Source organism: Lagopus muta, chromosome 3 (genome assembly GCF_023343835.1).
Source record: "Lagopus muta isolate bLagMut1 chromosome 3, bLagMut1 primary, whole genome shotgun sequence".
NCBI classification, from domain to species: domain Eukaryota; kingdom Metazoa; phylum Chordata; class Aves; order Galliformes; family Phasianidae; genus Lagopus; species Lagopus muta.
The window spans coordinates 79782702-79794211 of NC_064435.1; positions in this window are offsets into that span (position 1 = coordinate 79782702).

Genomic DNA, 11510 nt, shown 5'->3' on the forward strand with positions numbered 1-11510 from the left:
GTAGTGCAAATGATAATGATAGGTAAATTTAATGTTGTATTAGAGTCAAATGCTTGTATTCACTGCTCACAGAGGTAAACACGTAGTGACTTGATGGATCAGTATGTGAGTGAAGGATATGTGTGATTTCTATTCTTGTACTAAGCTATGAATTCATAAGATATCAAAACATACCTGGTTGTCTGTGTTTTATGTTATGGCAGTTCTAGTACAGTGGATCACGTTGGAGTTTGTTCTTCCTCAGCTCCTTACAGTTACAATTCAGACTGTGAAACATTGCTTTTCTTAACTGATCAGCTTTGAAGATTCACGTATTTTCCAAGGCTTGGTTTTGGGATCTTCTTGTTTGCAAGTGTCTGCACTGAAGGACTTTGGAACTAAGATGGTTCTTTGTGCAGCATCTGCACGTACAGTGAGTGTAACCACTGCACAGACAGGTGTACCTCCAACATTCATCTAGCTAACTTGAGCTTCTCTAATCATCAAAAAGAGGAGGACATAAGTTTGCACCTTGACAAAATATTCTTTTGTATGCTTATAATCTCAGTTGTTCTGTTGGTTGGAAGTGCTCATGTGTAAAGATGTAGAAGACTAAACTCCTACTTTCCCTCCATACCACCTGCTTCTTTAAATCATGTTTATGGAGTCCTTCATACAGTGCACTGCACTTTTAAACGCTGTAAGCTAGTATCATGCAATTCCTACCTAATAACTTTGAGTTTCTGTCTCATGATTAGACACGTAGACTTAAAACATGGTGGGGCAATGTCACGGTCCTTTTGCATTTTTCTCCTATTGCAGAGAAAGTCATTTTAAGGTATAAGGAAGCCTTGGTAAAGTCAAGATCAGTGTTCTAGACTAGGAAGGACTCAAACGTTCTTGTATTTCCAGTAGTACCTACTTCTAACCCATTTAATTAACAGTTCAGCTCTCACTAGAGCGAGAGAAATGTACTAAGAGTAAAGCTTTTATTTTTTCAGTGTTCCAGTCCAACATTTTCCATGCATTTAAGAAATGCCAGAGGATAAAATGATGGGCATTTGATGTTAAAATCTATGTTCTATTAAAATGTTTGCTATGAATCAGTCATGTAGAGTCCACAACATTTTTGTTCTATTATAAACTGCTGTTCAGACAGCCAGTCTGTGCACTTTTAATCCTGCTGTCATTAGTGATTGGATTTCACTCTGGCAGCTTTTTGGATGGGAACTGAAAACTTCTGACAATCTCCATAAAGACATGAATTTGGCAAAGAGACTTTTCTGGCAATTAAAACATTTCATTCTGCAGTTTCCATCAGGGGCCAACTAGGACAGACCTAGTTCATTTTTCAGTCTGATTTTTTTTTTTTTTTTTTTTTTTTTTTTTTTTTCCCCAAACATTCAATGAAAAAGATCAACTATTCTGGTAATTGTACCTCATATGCTTAGAAATGAAATGCCCACGTATTAATTGAAAGAAGAGCCCTTTGTAAGAAATAAAAGCAGACCTGGAGGCAGAAAGAGTTACAACTGGTGTAAACTCTGCTACTCCAGTGGATGCCTTATGGTGACTTAGCCACCTGCTTTGTAACAGTGATTCCAAAATAGGAGGTGCATTGCCAGCGGTTAAGAGTAAGATGATGAGTTTGACTGAGAAAATCAACTTAATCAGCTGTTCATGTATTTGGATAAAATAAATAATGTGTCAGTCTACGATATGGTTACAAGGCCCAAGCCATTTGTTCTCAAAGCATAGATGCCCTTCCTAGAGGACAGGTATTTTAGACTTGACACCTTCCCTCTACCCTCTTTCTCTAGTGTTCTGAGAGCCAGAGGAGCTCTAACGTATTTTCTGCAGCGCCTTGCTGCTGTGAGATCAAGGTCTCTGACAGGCTTGTTTGGGTGATTCAGGGACTAGGTCATTCTAATAAGAAATGTAGAACGTGGGGCAGTGTTTCCTCAGCTGTGCTGCAGACTCAGTTTGCTCTGTTCTGTGTAAGTCCCTCTTGGCCAACATTTAACACTGTGGCTGGCACAGCAGAAATTGCTCCAAAGCCTGGTTCACACACATTTGCTGTGTAGGAACAGCTGTACTCCTCTTTTGTGCTACTAATAAAAATTCTGCATGCTTAAATTGATCTTGCTCTCAGAAATGATTTAAATGCTCTGTAATAAAGTGCCATTTGAAACTCATGGGGTTTTTAAATCTGCATTTATAGAGAGAGCGTGTGTAATAATACACAGAATACCCAAAGGGAAATTTACAGTGACATAGTTACAAGTGCTTCTAGGGTCTTTCATGATTTATGATGTCAGTGAGACTCAGCAGTAATTCTCTACATCTTCATAGCTTTCCTTTTTTTTTTTTTTTTTTTTTTAAATTTGTCATATACGAGTTTTGTTACAAATAAAAATTAAAAAGAGTTGGCTATGATATAGAGGTTTGAACTTTAAAATAATAATAAAAAATAATAAATGCTTCATGTAAAGGTTAACGTTCTGTCTTGATACTTAAGGTAGTTTCTCACCCGTTGGAATGGAAGGAGGAAGAAGTGGGATTTTGAAGTGGGACCAACCCTTTCACTTGCAGTACTACTTCCTTCTGTCTTCATCCCTAGTTATTTTTGTCACGCTCATACATGAGGTCCATACTCTGTTGCAGGCTCCTTAATGTGCCATTCAGTGGCTCTACTTGAGGGCAACCATCTGGCTGAAAAATTGCTGCAGACGCTGTAAATGAGCCCTGAGAGGAGTGCAATTATGGGGAGATGCCCCAAAGAGTGAAACTCCTCTGTTATGTGTTGGCAGTGTTGGTCTTCTCATGTAGGACAGCAATGGAAAGCATTTTTCAAGGTGGGTGCTGAGGGTCGCTTTAGCACCTACTGACAGCTTCAGAAAGACAACACCAGTCTGCAAGGTTGTCTTCTGACATACCATTGTAAATGTAGCCTACTGCACTGAAGTACATTTACTTAGATTAAGCTCAGCTTCTTTTTCTCTTTTTCAATCAAATTTCTAAACCACAGTCTACATTTCAAAACAAAACCGAGAACTTCAGTCTAGGGTTAATGGAGTAGAAGAGCTCAAAGGACACACAACTATTTTTTCAGCCATAACTAGGTTACTGCTACTACAAGAGCATATTACCTCCTGGAGCATGAGAGCCATCTTTACTCATGTGAGAGTCTGTGGCCAAGAATGAGAAGAACAAAATGTCAGAAGTATTTTTCTACCCACAGCTGATCCCATCATGTTTCTCTTCATTCCCCTACACATCTCCCTTCTGTTTAAAAGCCTTCTTTGCAGGCAGTTCAAGCACAGATATTATCATTATGTTTCCTTATCGCTTACAGTACTGACTTTGTTGTTTATTCCTTTTGCTCCCCTTTTATGACTCATAAAGAATGCAGTAGGTGAAATAGCCATATTTCAAATGGTACGGGTTATTTTGGAGCTTATCTTACAGTTTTGAATATAAATATTTTTGCGTTGAAGTTTTCTTCTAAAATAATTTTGTAGGGCCTTAAATTTACCAATTCTTCTCCTGAACTGTATGAAATAAAGCATGGATGAAAATCAGATGAATGCAGCAGTGTAATCCCAACAGATGCATTGCTCACTCAGGTGGGATACTGGTTGGATACAGCATTGGAGACAATGAGAGTACAAATAATTTGAGGTTTGGATGGTTTGGTGCTCTGACCAACTGGAGAAGAAGAAACAAATGATTTTGGACCAACCTAAAAATGAATTTACATTTTTTGAATTGTTGGCAAAATAGACAGTAAAAATTTGAGTTATTATCTACGTCCAAAGCAGTGGGCTGTAATTACTCATCAGGGAAGCAGGAGGAACAATGTTCATATCACCTCTTTGACTTCTGCAAAGGAGAGACTGTGCCTTGAGAAATGTTACAGTGAATTCTTGAGTGACTTCTCTGTCTTGGCCTGCTGAAGCTATGCCAGATTATATGACTGAAAGGAAAAAAGAGAGAAGTATACTCTGCTGATGACTCTCACACTGGACCAAGGGATAGATACTGTTTTTATTCAAATTCCCTTGTTTACTGTAGTAGGATCTATTTAACTGGATCTACCCAGAAATTGTGCGTAGCCTGCCCTGGTTTTGTGGCCTGAGCTAGGGTGCTCTTGGAATCCAGTTATGTTAGTTAAAATATTTGAAAACTAGTAAAATAACATGCTAGCACTTCCAAAACCAGTTATTTTCTAACTTATTTTTATTCATCTTCCAAAACCAACCAAGATTAAGTGGCTTTTAGTAAGTAGATTTTAAATGTAAACTTCTTTATTATTCTTCTGTTTCCTCATCCCTCCTGCTGTCCCGTACAAGAAGGCCACTCCAGCCTGGGAACATTAAGTATTTGCTATCTTTACTATATATTTTCTGTGCTAAACACAATTTAAGCAGTGCAAAGTGAAGAAAGCTCCTCCTTGCTTCCTACTGGCTTCCTAGTGGTAGAGCTGCGAAGTGGTGGAACTAATGCCATGACTTCATTCATGTGACGATTTCTACCCTCATTCTCAACCTTTTTTAACTTGCTGGAGTTGAATGTTACAGAACTTGGCAGCTTAAACCTGCCTACGCCCCCAACCTTTCTTTTTCCCTCTTTTTTTCCTCTACACACCATGCCAGCTATTGGCCAGTTAAGATGCAGTGCTTCTAAACATGCTGTTTTTCGTTTGAAATGCTGCAAAGATTTCTACAGGAGTGTTCACTATATTTCTGCTACCACATCTCGGTCAGTAACTTGGCTAGGATTAACGCGAGTTGTTACTGAGAGGGCAGTAGTGGGGGAATTGCTCCTATCTTTGTTGAAGTAGCTGGTGTAGACAAGAACAAGATGGTAAAAGACAGACTTCCTCAGGTGCTTTGAATATTGTACGTCATTCAGGCGTACAACTCTCTCCTGAGAATGTTTAAAGTTATTATTTGCTGCCCAAAAATCCTCTAGAAACCATTACCTTATATGAAATGCAAAGCCAATGAATTCTTTCCTAATGACAGTCATTCAAAATGGATGGGTTAGAAGAGTTATAGCTAGCTTCATGCCAGGGAGTTTTTGTGGTGAAACAAGACTTTAGCAGTACCTCTCTTAAGTATACCTTTCAATCAGCATAGCAAAAACTGCCTCACACTTGTGGGAGGGAGAATTACACTGGAGAAAGACGATGATTTTCTTCTCTCCCTTTGCCTAAAGGTATCCATATTAACCATCCTTTGCTGAAGTAGAAGAAATTGGAAAATGAGGCACATTGACTTTACAAAGAGAGGCTTTTGTAGCCAAATTCTTTGTGTTATGGCTAGCTTCACCAAATGTGAATTTAACAGATGATAAAGACGTGAATGATTGCACACGGACTTTATTTGTGTTAAATGTTTGGGCCATGACTGCTTTAAATTAGTGCTAGCATGTTTGAAATGTGTTTTTTGTCTATTCACTATTTTCGCACTTGTTTCTTCCTTGCAATCCTGTTTAAATGTGTGCACACACATGGCTAGAAGTGTTTAGTTACTCAGCCAGGAATCAGAAACAATATTATGGGACCTAAGTGATGAATTACACAGCAGAAATGGGGCGTAGAGAAAGTAGTTCCCTTGTGAACAACTTGCAGGCAAAAAATGGTTGACTCACACTACTTGAACACTTATAAGTAATTAATCCAGTCACAAACATCTGGATATTTTATTTTTATGTTGATGTGAATTTTACGACTATTTAAGGCTCTGTACCTTTATAGATTGCTTCAGATTTAAGGCCTTCCTCGATATCCCACAGCTAGTGGGAAATGTAGATGTTAAACTTGCATTAGGCTGGCACTGAGGCGGCTTCTCTTCTACATGAAATGTTCTTAACCTGGAACCAGAGCAGGTGTCAGCATGTTTCCTTTCTAAGCCCACATGGAAGATCAGTCCATTCCCTTGGAGCTCATGTCATCATAGGAACCAACCTGATGAATTTAGTTTGCCACATACACATGCTCCCTCTCTCCAAAGTGTGACAGGGTCCTGAAAGCCTTTCTGCCAGGCCATCCAAGATTTTGTCAGATGCATCTGATTGGTTCATTTGCATAAAGTGAAAGCTGAGGTGCTTTCAAAGCCAAACATAACACACACTGGCTAACAAGAGTACCTATAACACATGGTTTTAACAGTTCAAAGTTTATTAGTGAACTTTTACTGAACAGCCTCTGGTGCTTAGGTTTGTTTTCCAATGGTGAGGGAGTGTAAAAGTAGCTGCCAGGCACAACTTTCACAAACCTGCATATTTTCAGGTTGTTTAGCAAATAATGTCTGCATCTGGCCAGGTCTTTCTTGGGCAGCTTTGAAGCCTGAGCCTGAACAAGGCACATGATTGGGGAGATGAAGGATACAAAAGTAGAGTACATCCCTGCCTGTCTCAGAAGACATAGAAATCAGGTATTTCATGCTAAAATGAGTATAAGGTGATTCCTGTGCATAAAGGTTGACACAGTCTTCCTTACTGCATTTCAAGTACTTTCTCTTATTACTTCAAACACAATGAAATGGTTTATGACAGAGTTAAATTGTTTATTCTCTCTCACCGACAAGCAGAAGCAGTGGTAAGCTATCAGCCAGCCCGGTGTCACACGTGGCCTCTGATGGTCTCCTGTATTTTCATGAAATTTAGTCAGAACACCTCTGCAGTTTTCAGAAGGTCCTGAAATGCCTATCAATTCCTATAAAACAAGGGCACGAGCAGAAAGGTTATCTGGTCAGCATCTTGTCAGTGTTTATCTCTGGAATTGGAGGACTGCGCTTAGCAAGACTTCTAAATCCACATTAGAAAAAGGAATGAAAGACCTTATTCTCAAAAGCTGTGCTTACATATTTAGTTTTCAGAGTGGGCTGCTGAAATTCCAACTTCTTTAAGTACTTTAAGTACTGATTTAAGTACTGAAATGTGCATGTAAGGGTTCACCCTGCCTCTCCTAAGAACATCCACTTAGGCACAGTACTGCTTACCACAATTCTGTAAGATCCCCATGGGAGCCACAGGGGAAAGATGGACACAGGGCAGCAAGGCCATTAACTTTTGGTATCCTCAATTGCTCCCAAGGTTGACATCGTGCCTTTTTTATCTGTATTATGATCTGTTGAGTTGCAAGGAATAGCTTGGCAGGACAACCATAACCAGGCTTAGTCAGCAGTGTCTTTGTGGGATTAGCTCCTGTGAAAATAAATGGCCTCAGACTGTGCTGTTTGTGAGAAGCTCTTGTAGCATTATCAGCATGAGAAGCCTCACCTGCTTCATCCTGTACTTGTGGAAACAATTCAAGGGTCATAGCCGAGCGAGGGAGCACCACTGTCCTCCCCACACATGCCCTTCAGAAGAGTGCAGATAACCCAGTCATTTGTTCTCTGGAAGGGAAAAAAAACCCACTGTGTCTTGTGGTCATAATAATTAATTATTCTGTTCTTTCCTTCCCATATTTTTCTTATATCTAATGCCTCAAAGAAAAAACTTATCTAAAGATAATTTTTTAAAATTGTCATTCCTACTTTTTCTCATGAAGAACATTTCCTAAATCTCCACCACTTAGAAGTCTGGAGTAAGACACATGACTTCCTTGATTGTTATCTCCCATTCACAGCACACTGATTCACTTTAGTGGGAACAGTAAGCTGTTTATTTCCGTCTCTGAGTGCTGCAAGTGGCAGTGTTCTGAAGAACCAGTGTGCATGATTGCAACAGCAGTTACTGAGGGCAGTATACCAGCCAGTCTAAGGGCAGAGGTAGTATCTTTTATTAGGCCACATTTTTTATTTTATGAGCTTAAAATAAGGCATTACCTGTCCCTAGTAGCCTTGTCTCACCTCACCCTTAATCCTTAGACTTCAAAGAAAAGTTACTAAAACTTCATTTCTTTCTTCCTCCCATCACAGTCTTCAAAAGCATGAAGAGTGATAAGGAACAGGAGGAATTACTGCCAGATCGACATACTGGCAGTATGTGCAAGCTTTTCCAAGCCAGCTGCATCATTTATCCTCTTCTGCAGCAGCCTTTCCTTTTCCATTGAGAAGTCAATTTAAAATGCATTGCAGATGATAAAATGTGAAGGGGTTGTGTGATATGGGCCGTTACTCACCAGACAATAGAAATTAGAGGCCACCGAGTTCACTTGAAGGTCTAAAGAATCATTGAGACATATTATCTCCACTAGATTATGTACTGGTCTTCCAACAAATGCAGCAGCCCAGTGATTGCTGGTAAGGTAATTGCACACAGCAAAGAATACATCAGCACAGAGGACAGATTCTGCTTGTCATTGCAATATAATTTATTGGCCCATGAGATTCAGCATTGCTCTATTTCTCTTCCCCAAGACAGATAGCTATGGAAAGGAGGATGGCCTTGTGGTTAAGGATTTGGATGCTGAAGATATGGTCTGAGTTTCCAGCCCTCTCTCAAACTTCCTGTGTGGCCTCAGACAAACCACTAATGCTTTTGTGCTTTTCTTCCCTGTCAGTAAGATGATGATTTTACTAGCAGGAAAGACATGAAGTGGACTGAACCCAATTCTTTATTTTTTTTTTTCTTCTTTTTTCTTCTCAAATCTGTAGTGCCCTTACAGCTTTGATATTCCTTGGTTTTATACTGATAGTTCTCTGACAAAGATGCCTAATCGAATTACAGAGGAATAATGGCGCTTCATTTAGAGTATCTTTTTTATTGAGTTCCTAAGGAAAGCAGACAATCCAAACGTCCTCTGTACTATAGTTAATGCCATGTGCTGAGCATCTTGCTTGCTTTGTGGAGGTCTGCATCTCTCTCTCCAGTGACTGCACTGACTGGAATGACAGCTCTGCAGATTCGATGGGAGGAGGAAGGCAAGCAATTGGCTTGTTGTGGCAGATCTGCCAGGGATGGAGGAAGGCCCTCTCTCCCAGCACTGCTGTAGACTTAGAGATGTTTCACGGGAGCTTGTTGCGCTCAGTAAAGTTTTCTGTGATGCTTTGCAACCAGTTCTCTGCATAGAAGCACTCTGCATGAAAAGAAAAACAGCCTGTTAAATAATGAGCTGGATGACTCTGTCCACTCTGTTTTTTCTACTCACTGGAGAAGGCTGCGGGAGTTTTAGGGTTTTGGATAGAACAATGACCCTGCTCCCTATTAATAATTATCTTCCTTTTCCATTGTGACACAAACAATAGTTTATTCTCTTTGCATTACATGAACTCACTCCAAACCTCTAATTATTCATGCTCGATGTGAGGAAAATTGCAAACCAGATCTACATCTGAGCTTTTTCTAGCTCCTATTTGAAGCAGTTGAACCAAGCTCACCATTTGAAGACCCATGAACTCTGACAGACTCAACAAATTCTGGGTCTGAGTCCAAGCTTAGTATCTTGGTCTTATCTCTCTGGTATCAGTCAAATCAGCCATAGGAAGAGCTTCAAACATAATCCCTCTTTTCTCATGCCCCTTCTTCATTCCTGCAACATCATCCAGTGCTGAGGATATCTTGACAAGCTGCCAGTTGTAAGACTGTAATGAATGGTGAACTCAGCCCACGCTTGTGACCTCCTAGCAGCATATAGTGTGAGTGGCAGAAGAGATGTGCAAGTGATGGAGACTGTATTGTATGCCCTCTGTCTCTTGCAAGTCTTTGCAGTCATTCCTCAGAGGGCAGCTTCTTTTACAGGTTTGGTATAAGGTGGAGAATGTCATGAAGAGGGCTCCTTGCTCCTCCCATGCGCACTCCAATGCCTATATGCCTGTTAACAGCACTAAGATGCTGAAATTACAAGTTATTCCCTGAAATGAGTTGAAAGACTTTCGTTGAGATCATAGCAAAGATGGTTTTGTTTTGTCTTTAAAGTCCTTTTGTGTTTCTATATCTTTGTCTTTTATTTCCCCTCTTACTTCCCCATAGCAGGGTGCCATCATCTGGGTCTCCCTGCTGGCAACGGCATGATAGATGGCGACACATCTTATGTTTGCAGCAAAGGCTGCTTTGGCTTATGACTGTCCGGCTAGCAAAACAGAGCAAGCTGCCAAAAACAACAGTCCAAGGTATGAAAGTTAACAGTTAGCAATAACTGCGGTGTGAAACATTCCCATGAAATCCAGACATCAAGGATGCTGCTTGGAATAGCTTGAATGTCCTGCATTCTTTTGCAGTGAAAGCAGAGTAATAACACCAGCAGCGTGGGAGACAGCAGCCAAGGAGGAACACACGAGCCCCAGAGAACAGGCCATCAATTTTCTTGCTGTGGCTGGCTGGAGGAAACTGAAATGTATATTGCAGTGGCTTCTGACGCCAGCCACTGCTTTATGCTCCATGCTTCAGACTCAAAATACGTTACCCTAAAAACGAAGCAAAAAATTCCCCAACCTATTAATAGATTTGTATAAAGAAATCCCTTGTAGTTTTTAATCATTTACATCTGGGACTGAGAAACCAACCATAAAATGTCAGTATGGCTATTACATGGGTCACTGGAACAGGTTTATGTTAGCTAATATGCTGAAACAGTAGATTAGGAAGAGGATAGTTTATGGTCTTTAGTTCATTTGTTGACAGGAAGAATCAGGAGCAGATTTGTTTTATGCCTGAACCCATCACGGAACAACTAGGAACAGAGCAGTGATTAAAATCCAGGCAACACAAATAGGATAACGACTAGGCTACATATATATTTCTGTGGGTGAGCTAGATGTTTGTGAAGGGAAGGAGCTAATGAGATCACAGAAATCAGCAGAGCAGAGCAGAGTGCTCCTGTGCAGCCCTCTGAAGTGACTCAGCAAAGAACAACTGCTTGGCATCCCATTGCAGAGCTGGTAAATACCACAGCCCCTCATGAGATACAGCACTCACAAAGGAAAGAACTTCCACAGACCTGCAGAAATCAAATGTGTTCTTAGAAGAAATGTATTAACCTATATGCAGTGTTCTAGCAGGTCCCTAGAAGTAGCTAGAGCTTTCCAAAGTGCAGGCACTCTAACACATTTGAGAGCCTTGTTAAATCATCCCATGCTGTCTTTGATTATTAATTTTGTAATTCCTCGCTCAGAGATGACTTTTCCTCTTGCCTGCTGTTCCTTCTGTGCTTATTGTAGATTTATGCGTAATTCTTCTGTGAGAAACTGAGCATCTTTGAAAACTGAAACCATATATATCCATCAGGTCTTCTAACATTTAATTAGAACATCATGAAAGTTAAGAACATTATGATCAGTTAAGAAGACTTTGGTGACTTGTCATATAAATATGTGTCTGAATCTTGTAAGTATTGCAAAAATGTTCCAATAATTGTGGTCTAATTCATCTTGCCTGGAACCAGGCCAAAACTGAAGCTGGAATTTTCTGTGTACTCTTAATGCAGCTCTTACAGTTTGGCTCCTCCAAAGCAGAATGGAAGGGCAATGCTGTGATTCTTACCTGAGGTCCAGCATTGTAGCAGCTTCCCTCATCCTCCACGTACCTGTATTTTCTGATATATTCTGCATGCTGTTTTGGCTGAAGTCCTATAAGCTGTGTGG